Source organism: Marmota marmota, unplaced genomic scaffold, assembly GCF_001458135.2.
Source record: "Marmota marmota marmota unplaced genomic scaffold, marMar, whole genome shotgun sequence".
Taxonomy (NCBI): Eukaryota; Metazoa; Chordata; class Mammalia; order Rodentia; family Sciuridae; genus Marmota; species Marmota marmota.
Window position 1 is genome coordinate 11260696 of NW_025999961.1, and position 11438 is coordinate 11272133.

At 31.9% G+C, this 11438-nt stretch overlaps 1 pseudogene; it reads right to left on the reverse strand.

The window, feature by feature from the left end:
- Positions 1-3858: 3858 nt before the first annotated feature.
- LOC107151184 lies at positions 3859-4155 on the reverse strand (annotated as a pseudogene).
- Positions 4156-11438: the final 7283 nt, after the last annotated feature.

Consider the following 11438-nt stretch of genomic DNA (forward strand, 5'->3'; position numbering starts at 1 on the left):
CAGGTATTAACTACAAAGATGTCGCGGGTCTATGCTAATATTTTAAAAGAGAACTATCTGAGAAAATTTTAGTTTACTTCTGTATAGTATAGTATGGTAACAACCAGCCACAGTTAACATTTGTGCACTTGCTACATGATTAGAGTGATTGTTGTTGTTTGAATCTCAAAAATCTCATATATTATTGTAGGAATTGTCAGAGGTGAAGTGAGCACATTACAAGAGTTTTAACCTAATCCATATGCTGGATTAATAATTTCAAAGGATTACTGAATGTTAACTGTAGGCAGGTAGGGCGTGACTGGAAGATGTAGGTCACTGGAGATGTACCCTTTGGATTATAGAACAGCATCTTTTTTGTCTCTCTTTGTTTCCTGGTTGCCATGAGCTCAGTAGTGATGCTCTGCCATTCCCTTCTGCTATGTTCTCCCCATCACCTAAGGTTTAAACTGTATAAGTCTACATTTTCTCTGTACAGCAACTCAAATATAAGTCATTCTCTGCCCATAAGGTAAACATCTTCAAACCACTTTACCAAAACAAATAAAGAAGTTTTAATATCATTAAGATATTTTCAAGCCAAAAATTCAGCTTATACCTTATTAATTGGCATTTTGTTATGCTTTCCTGAGATGGAAACAATTGATGGCCCATTTTCTCAGTAAATTTTAGGCAAGGTAAATAATATAATAAAAGAGTCATTTGGCTGTGAGGTTTTTTTTTTTTGTTCATTTTTGTTCTTAGGAAGAGCTTTGACCCAGGTTTGTAGAGAGTAAGAGCATCTCCCCAAACACCCTTACACTTTCTCCTATCCACTATAAAATTCTTATATAAATCTGCTGCAGAGGTGACCTGTAAAGCTATAACTTTTCAAAATGAGCCTTTAGAGTCTTGCTCAGGATCTGGAGCCCAAAATGAAAGATTATTGATGTTTTCAGCAGAAAAGCTGTCAATTAGACGTACAGTTTGCCATAACAGCTCCAAGGTATAATCTGAACTCTTCTGTGAATTTACTGGATCTTCTTTGCAGTCACAGGGCCAAGCACACAACTCTCCATTTCCTTTAGGAGATCCAGATGCTCACCTAATTTGGATGTGTGCCAGAGACTGGATTATGAGCTTGATGCATCTTAGCCTTATAGCGTTTTGGAATTTTGAACTAAATACTTATTTTTAAGAGTATGTTTATTTTTACTGACTACACAGTGATACAAATTCACCGTGTACAATTTAGAATGTATTAAAATCTGAGCAGAATTATATTTCATTGTACTTGAAAAGCAGAATGTAAATCACAGTGATTTTTTTTTCCTCAGTTGTGAAAACTGCTATTTTCATTGTTTGTTTGTTTGTTTTTTCTTAACATATAGGTTTAAAAAGTTTTTCTTTCCCCCGTCGCTGCTCCTTCATTTTTCATTCACACTTCTCAATCCACAGCCATCCTGCTCCCTTCCTGTCAATCCAGCCTTGCTTTTGTTGCCAAGGTCACCATTTTTTTTTGTCACTAATTTAAATGAACACTATTCGGTCATTATCTTACTTGAATTATCTGCAATAGTTCAGATTCTTGCCCTGACAACTAGTGAAGCTAACCAAAGCCACTGTGCTTCCAAATTATTGTTTAAGCTTTTGATTTTTAATCCAGTCTTCTTGTGCCAAGAAAGATTTATGACTCAGTTCATTCTGTCTTACTTGCTTGTTTACCTCAAAAAAAAAATCCCCAAAAGAACAAGTATATATGTATTTGATTCCTCTGAAGAAACCATCTGTAACATGAATGTTTCCGTATTATCTCTTCCATGGTTATTCTGTCTCATAGAATACATCACTCTGGAAGCACTCAGAAATTCCAGTTTCCAGAACAGTGGTTACCACTGGGTTAAGCACCCATCAGGAACACCATGAACTGGGGATATTTAAAGCAATGATGAAGATGTAATAAATTTTAGGTCTTAAAGCCTAGAGAAGGCGAGGCCAATTATTGCACATTGGAGGTAGCTTTGTAAAAACTAAAGGCAGCACAAACAATAAACCAAAAACAAAAGAGCAAAAATAGGTTCTTTCTTAGTTTGAGCACTACAATTTAGTTAGCTACTAGTCTATGCGCTATGTAAGTAGTAAACTATTTTTTCTGTCTTTTCCCTCTTTCCTAGTTTAATAATTTCATATAAACGAATTCCATCTCTCTCCTTTAGCTATATTTCTGCATACCAGTTGGAAATCCTGTGCTAAGATCACAACAATCATAGAGGTCAAATTCTTTTTAGATCTCTTTTCCATTTATATGATTTTTTCTTCCCCTTTCTGAAAATGTCATATGAAGCATTTCAGCTGTCCCAATCTGCTCACTTTGGTCAGCACTGAAATCACCAGGAATTTCTGATTGATTTCTGCAGACTAAAGTCTAAAAAATTGTATTTCTAATAACTTTTTGATGCTCTTAACCTAATGACCACAGTTTAAAAGCCACTCTTCACACCATTATTTTTCATATTCCTCCTTTTATAAAGTCTCTCAACTTTTTAAAATATATATACTTTTTTTTAGTTGTAGATAGACACAACACCTCTATGTTTTTCATTTATTTATTTTTATGTGTCACTGAGGATCAAACCCAGTGCTTCACAGGTGCTAGGCAAGTGCTTTACCACTGAGCCACAATCCCAGCCCCTCCCTAAACTTTTTTTTAAAAAATTAATTAATTTTAGTTGTAGTTGGACACAATACCTTTGTTTTATTCATTTTTACGTAGTGCTGAGGATACAACCCAGGGCCTCACACATGCTAGGCAAGTGCTCTACTGCTGAGCTATAACTGCAGCCCCTCCATGAACTTTTGATAGCTATATATTTACTATTTTTTTAAATAATGATCCTTTGAAATCAAGTGTTTGAATACTTTGAATTTTATTCATAGTATATAGGGAAATGAAATGAACTTTATCATTTTTGTCTTTGTCTTTCCATTTTGGTTTCCCAATAGTGATCATTACATGAGTGGATAAACAAAGCAAAATTCTACTAAAATGAATACAATTAAATGAAACATCTTAAATGTGATCTTAACTATTTCAAGATGTTTAATATTTTATGAGAAACCATTATTCTCTCAGGATATCTTTGTTAATGTTTGATTGTTTCCACTACTTGTGATTGTAAAAAATTTCAACAAACGTATTGTGCACTTCAGTGAACATATTACATTATTTCCAAAGGATGAACTGAAAAGAGAGAAATGACTTGAACAAAAGGCATGAGCATCTTAAACACTATTGTGTTACTGTGTAAAATACTATGTGAAAAATTATATCACTTTGTACTTCCATTATCAGTTTCTGCAATGCCTTTTAAATAATAGCTAGAATACTAAAGAAGTATATAGTGCTTTTATATTTAAGCAATAAATACATTTAAATAAAGTTTCAAATTCTGATTAGCTTTATTCAGAATAATTTTATTTTGAAAGTATTTTTTCTTCATTAATTTTTGTGAGAAAAAAATGTGTAATTACTTGTTTTTATTTTATTATTTTATTTTTTATGTATATCCTTTGTGTATTTTAGTACATTTTACCTTTAAAACAAATTTGTACAATATGTCAATGTATATCTGAGTAGTTGAACAGTGGTTTCAAAAAAAACAAAAAAGCTAGGTATATACCTAAGCCTTAAGACTTAGTTTCATGCCATTATCATCTGACTACTGGGAAATAAAAGACCTGAATTACAATAACCTATCTCAGAAAAATTTTCCAATTCAAATTAGAAGGGCTTCAATTTACAAGTCTCTTTTGAGAGTGCAATATTAATGCAATTCACATCAGAACATCCAGTTATTATAATTAACAACCCGCAATTTTGCTGTATGGTAGAACTTTCTAGTGGTCTTTCAATTCCTTCAGCCTTCTGATTGCAGACTTGACTGTGAAAGGAGAAGTGGTGTCATAGGTCCAGGCACCACCAGCCACTGTTTTCATGCAGGAACCACAGTGCCAGATCCCCAACAGCCCGTCTCTTCATCTTGATTTTGTCACAGAAGGAACAAGTGTACTTGGCATGCTGGCTAATTTCAATTTTCTTCACCATTTTCCAGAGGGAGGCACAGTAGTGGGTCCCATATTTCCGACGATTCCGACTCTCTTAGTGCTTCTAGCCATGTCGCCGCAACTTAGGCCTGAGACCAGAGAGGCTAATTACTTGTTTTTAATAATATACTTTCCTTTTTAACAGTAATTTTTAAAAAAGTTATCTTTCAGGTTGGGGTGTAGCTCAGTGGTAGAATACTTGCCTAGCATGTGTGAGGCACTGGGTTCGATTCTCAGCACCACATACAAATAAAACAGGTACATTGACAACTAAAAAAAAATATATATATATATATATATATTTAAAAAATAAAATTCTCTTCCTCTTTCTCTGTGTATGCAAACACAAACACACACACACACACACACACCTCAGTGTGTATCCCTATTTCTCTCTGTAGACAAACATACTCACTGGTGTGTGTGTGTGTGTGTGTATTGTGTACCTCTATTTCTCTCTGTAGATACACATACATATATATGTGTGTGTGTATGTGTTTTTATATATATTTCCAAAGGATGAACTGCAAAGAGAGAAATGAGTTGATCAATATTATATATATATATATATATGCATGTACATCTCTTTCTCAATTTATTTCCTTAAATATATTTAGAGATAGAGAGAGAAAGGGTTTTGGGGAGAATTACTTCCTATTCTTCAAATTTAAATTTTACTGACAGACCTCTGTATGAGCAATACTCATTGCCTATTGTGCAATCTATTTACTTCTGGTTAGGCAAGTAGAAAATTTACCAGTTTGACCAATTTACAAGAGGGAAATACACAGTGTAAATTTGCTCCTTCTTCATTCATCTTTATAATCTGTCTTCCTGAATAAATCTTTATCCTGGGTTGATCTTTTGTCCATTAGAGAATGTTAACAGCAAGCTCTGCTACAACAAATGGCCTTCTATAACTTCTTCTGACAAAGTGAGTTTGTTAAATTCAACAACAGATATTTGTATTTAAAAATTTCTCCTGAAACTCGAATGAAACTAAACTTCTGATTAGCTTTCTCAGAAGAAGCTGAAGTAATTTTAAGGTTTGGTAACTATTTTATTATTTAATTTAATTTAATTTAATTATATTTCTAAGTTCTCCTGTTATGAAGAAAATTACATTGCTCAAAGACAGGAGGAAAAAAGCATGACATTTTCTCTTACAAAAATAAATAATAGTTGTCAAGTAACAAAACCAAGTCAAAATACATAGTGCAATCTGGTGCTCTACAGATCTGAATCCAAAATCCTTGCAACTGCAAACTAATCCTTTGCTTTTTTTGTGATTTTCTAAGAGTCAATATTTAATGGACGACAAAGACTAAAACTTTGATTTATTTGTTTAATGTGTGGAATTTAAGAAGGAATGAAATGGTATTGAGAATATTTTTTGATAATCACACTGCTTATTAGTTTAAATGAATTTATTGTTAATGGATATTTTGATACAGTATACATTTCCCAGAAGAATTCCAGTTGACCTTAAAAAAGTATTAATTAACACAAGATAGAGAATATTTAATTGTAATAATTGTGAGTGATGGAAAATTTGCATTCTCAACTATAAAGCCTGTCAAAGAGAGGTCTTATAAATGTATGTGATACGATTCCATTCTTTGAACTAATATTTGAATAAATTCATTGTTTCTAATTCTCAGAGTGACATATCAATAAGAAACTGTGAAAATAAAGTCTTCTTTTCACATGAGGGTTAGATATATTTATTAAAAATAAATAGCAATATGTAAATGTTGATAATGTGTTAAGAAGAGGTGATGTGCATTTTCCATTACAATTTTGAGGCAATTTATGTCCATTATAATTAATATCAAGGATTATCTGAACTACTGATACTCTAATATTACTTGCATGTGTGTATATATATATATATATATATATATATATATATATATATTTGTTCATATAAAAGAGAATATTATTACCTATAGCTCTAGATATGTAATAGGAGATTTAAGAATATCTAGCCAGTGGGAATTGGTACTGCAATTAATGTGATGATGTTACTTACTTAAAATGAAGATATGTGAATAAATATGCACTGTTTTAAGAAGATCACATTAGATTTAGAAGACATTAGAGATAGATAAGTGAGGACTAAAGATAATGATAAAGAGCTATCCCAATAAAATAAGGGAAGAAAATAACTTGTAGACATACCAAAACACACAAAATGTTAGAAAATAATATCAAATTTAATTAATATATAAAATATATTTTTTTAGGATAAACTCAATTTTAAAATACACTTTCCTTTGTTCATGGTTTTCTGTTATGACTATATCTTGATTATTGTTCATATATGAAAACAATGCCAAGCAGCTGTTCTTTAATTTGAAGTTCATGGCTCTGGGGCTCAATATATTAACTGTAAGATCTAACTATTAAACACACTTGCACCTGTGAAAGCTAGAAAATTACAGTCAAACTTATCTAGTTTATATGTGAAAAAGACAGAATTTATGCAAAGGGGAAAATATACCTGAACATGCTTTATAACTAAAAAATAAGTAGAGTGTATTTAAAATAGAATTTTGAAAACTGGTTTAGAGAATTATAAGGCAAAACTCTAATCCAAGTTATAAAAAAAATTATGTGGTGCCTCTTAATGCAGTTTATGATTTCTAGAAATTAATTTACATTTTGTATGAAATTAAAATATAAAAATTACTGTAATTAAATAATCATTTATGCAAAATCATTTAGGAATTGGATATGGCAAATAAAAAGTGAAAGCTAAGAAAATGATATGTGTAATCTACAATATTAATTGACTTGGAAAATGCTACTTAACTTTATCAACAGAGTAAATTAAAACTTTGATTAGTGTGCATATGTGAATGTATATACATAACTTTTTAAAGTGGAAATAATATTTCCCACTAAACATGTGAGCTGTATAAAGAAAACAGGCAATTATACAATGAAAAATAAAAATTAAATATTTGAGTGTATATTTCATCATTTTTCTTAAATAATTTTCTTATAATTGACATAGCTAAAATATTGCAAAATATTGTGCCAGAATGTGTAATTTAATGTTGTTCTGTCAATGAATAAATGTAACTTCAGGACTGGGGTTGTGGCTCAGTGGCAGATCACTTGCCTAGCACGTGTGAGGCACTGGGTTTAATTCTCAGCACCACATAAATAAATGAATAAAATAAAGGTTCATCAACATCTAAAATAATATTTTTTAAAAATGTAACTTCAATGGAAATATTCTTTTATATTTTTATATGTTTGTTCATTTATTTATTTATTTTTGGTGGTGCTGGCATTGAATCCAGATCCTCACAAGTACTGAGCAAGCTTTTTAGCACTGAGTTATATACTTAGTTCCCAGAAATAGTCCTTATGCAGGATCATACAAAAACTTAGTAGCGGATAAAATCCCTTTAGAAATAGAAGTTAATATATGAAGGTTTCTAAAATTTACTTTTGACATTTGTCTTGTCTGTGTTGTTCAGATTAGAAAAATTTCTTCTAAAGAAATTTCCTCAAATGGTGTGCAGCCTGAGTATGGTATGCTACCATACTGTACACTATGGTGATCTCTAGAGTCAGAGATTTAGATCCTCTTGTATATTTGTTAGAAGTGCTTCTAAAACAGTTTTTTTTTTACTTTAAATTTATCATTTGCAAAATGGTTAATGCATAACCTGAAGGATCATTGAGTTATAGTAACCAATAATACATTTAAAGCACATAGTGTAAGGTGTAGTATGAAATGCCTGGATGTCATTTCCTTTTAGTACATTGAAAACACACATAAATAATGGGCTAAGGTTTGACAATAACGAATTGCCATGCAATCATTTTCCTATGTCTCATGTATTGTGGCATTGCTTATTATTGCTAGCAACAATGTTTGTATTCAGTCAAATGTGTACAATGTTTGTGAAATGCACATTTGCACAGTGACAATTAAGATAAAAATAATTACAGAAGATAAGTAATCATATTTTATATCATCATTCAAAATAATAGTTTAATCATATTTAATTTTTTTTCTGGAGGGATCATCATTTTGCCTGGGAAGAAAAACAAAATTTAAATCTTAGTGGGATATGATTTCCCAGATTGAAATTTGAAATAAACCAAATCAATGTTTTTTTTTTGGCTGTCATTTTGAAAGGACTATTGGTTATCATTTTGTATTCATGAAGCAATCCAAGTTAGTACAGAATAAAGAAATATAAATTCTCAAATGTATAAAAAAGCAGATTGTTGATGAGGTTATTTGTATGTGAAACATGAGCTATTTTTCTAGTAAACAAAACAATTCTCATTGTATTTCAATACTTAATTAAATGAGGTTTTATGCTTTATATTAGTTGCACAACATACACATATTGACAAACTACCAAAAATCATTAATAATTATATAATTATCAGATGTTCTCATTTTTTAAAAATGTAACTGAATAACTCATTAGTTTTAAATATCCCTGGATAGCAATGCTTCACTGAGTACGTGCACACTTTTGGATATTTGTGCAACCTTTAATTTCTATGAAACATCAATATGAATTCCTAAATTCATCATTCATTCTTATTCAATGTCATAAAGGGCCTATATTTCCCCATGTCTGTAATATCTTAGATAGATTTTCTTAAGAATAAAGACAAAAATTTTTGTATACTTTGAATTTAGTAATTTTTTACTGTAACATTCTTTACAATAATTATAGAAACTATTAGACATAAGTTAACATCAAAAATTGATGGGAACATATACATAAGAAATCAAGGTCACTAACTCCTTCTGTGAGATTATAAATTTACATGTAATGAAAATGTTCAATTTGACCAAAAATATGCAAATGAATAAAAAGGAAAGGGAAACACAGTAAGAACTATACATCAAACCATTATTTTCCTAATTTATCAAATTTATTGAATTGCTTTTTTTCTCTGATAATTTATTGAAAGACTAATTGCAAAGAACATATGTGTCATTTTGTAAGTATTAAAGAATTTGACAGATACTTGCAGATCTATTTTTAACCCTAGTAATTAGATTGTATGTATCAACACAGTTTTTATCACATTATTTACATTGAATTTAGAGATAGTTATAAACATTCATTTCATGTGTACTGCAATACATTATCTTTTATCTCCTGAATACATTATTATTTTATAAATACTATAATATTTGGTAAATAGATGTCAGTAGCTTCCAAAATATCTTTGTAAATTGCACATTTTAGGCATCAAAAATTTTGCATAAACACCAATAAAATCAATAAAGGTTTTGGAATTTTGATTAAATGAAACAAATATTTGTGTGTGTGTGAATAAAGAAAAACACTACAGATATTGGTATGTTAACAAGATTTCAACGCAATGATGCATGCCTGTAATCTGCTCAAGAGGTTGAGGCAGAAGGATTGAGAGTTCAAAGCTGTCTCTAAATAAAATACAAAATAGGATTGGGGATGTGGCTCAGTGGTCAAGCATCCCTGGGTTCAATTCCCGGTATCCCCCTACAAAAAAAAAAAAAAGTTTCTAAAACTATAGCCTATCAACTCTGACAATAATTGTGTTCATAATTGAGAAAAAAAGAAAGTGAAAGTTACAATTTATACTGCACAAATAGATGTAAGCTTTATAAACTGAAAAGGGTCTGCTACTCACAATTTTCAATTAAATAACAAATCAGAAATCTCATAGGACTTTTGAAATCATTGAACTAGTATATGGAGTTTATTAAACAGACTGGCATTTTTTAAGTCTCTCATGCATATATTTTAGCAATACAATTTCATTTTAAACATTTTATTATTATTAATAAAAAAAATTTAGCATTGTTATGTAGACATCAAATTACGTAGCTATATATTTGAAAATTTAAATAACATGTTATACATATTATATAGTTGTATACTTCTAAATTTATAATTCAAGGAAATATATATTTTATTTATCTTTATTGATGTTTCATAATTTACAAAATGATGGGATTCATTATGACATATTTGCATATGAATACAACATAATTTAGTCCTTCCTTCATCAGTAACTCACTTTTTCTCCTTTCTTCCCACATCCTTTCCTGGAATTACTGTTACTTGTGTTCTTGATGATCACCCTTACAACTGAAGACAAAATCTCAATGTAGTTTTAATTTAATTTCCCCAATTTCTGAGAATGTTGACCAAGTTTTTATGTATGTGTTGGCCATTTGTGTTTCTTCTTTTGAGAAATATCTGTTTAGATCATTTGCCAATTTATTGATTGGGTTGTTTTTCTGTTGTACAGATTATTTTTTATATATATTCAGGTTTTTAATCCCCTGTTGGTGCTGAGAGCCAAGGCGGAATCTGTATGGCCCCTGGCATTTTGCCAACAGTATTGATTGACAGGCGAGGCATTACTATCCGCCTCTGCCGCTACTTTTGAGTTCTCGCACTATTTTAGAGTTCTCGTGGGGATTTCCCGAGAGTTCCCATTGGTTGGGGAAGTGCAGGAGGAGGGATTTCCGGGAGAGATATTTCCGGCTGGGAGTTCCTGGATGAGCCGCATGGCGTTCGGGAGGATTCCCCGGGAGCTGTGTGAAGTGTTTTCCTGCAGTTCAAAAATAAAGTTTGTTCCTGCTTCAGTGGCTTGTGATTTGTGCCCAGCCAGACTGCGGCAATTTTTTGTTTAATTAAACAACAAGCAATGTGGCTTAGGGACCGTGCCTGTTAGGCAGTCCAATTCAACATATGGTCCTTACCCGTCATCGGATGAACTGACCTCTAGGCGTCAGTCTCCTGTCTTAGGTTGGTACCACTGCAATTGGATCATACCCGTCACTGACTACCGGTCCAGCATACAGCCATACTTGTGGATAGGCCTTTGCACCAGTGGGGGGGTGAGGTTCTTTGCCTCACCTCTGTTGGCCCCCAAATTTGGCCTTGGTGCCATTGGGGGGGTGAGGTTCTTTTCCTCACCTCTGTTGGCCCCCAAATTTTAGACCATCACTAGTAGAAGGGAGGAGGATGCAAAATGCCATGACACTAAGCCAATTGAGGGCTCCTTTGAAAAATTGTACCACCGGTGACACCATCAGCAAAAATACTCCAGCACTACCACAATTCGCTGCACCAACAGATAGTTCACAATGCATACAAGTGATACATAGTCCAGGCAAGTTCTGCAAGCAGTTCAAAGCAGAGGAATCTGTCAATATGTCCATTTCCTCCCAAAGTAAATCGACTCCTTGATTGAGCATTACTTGTTGAGTTATTATTCATTGATGCATCAGTTTATACAGTTTGTTGTGATAACTATCGAAGAAGCTGTAGTTTGGTTTTATGTTTGTCTTCACCAGCACTGGGATGAAG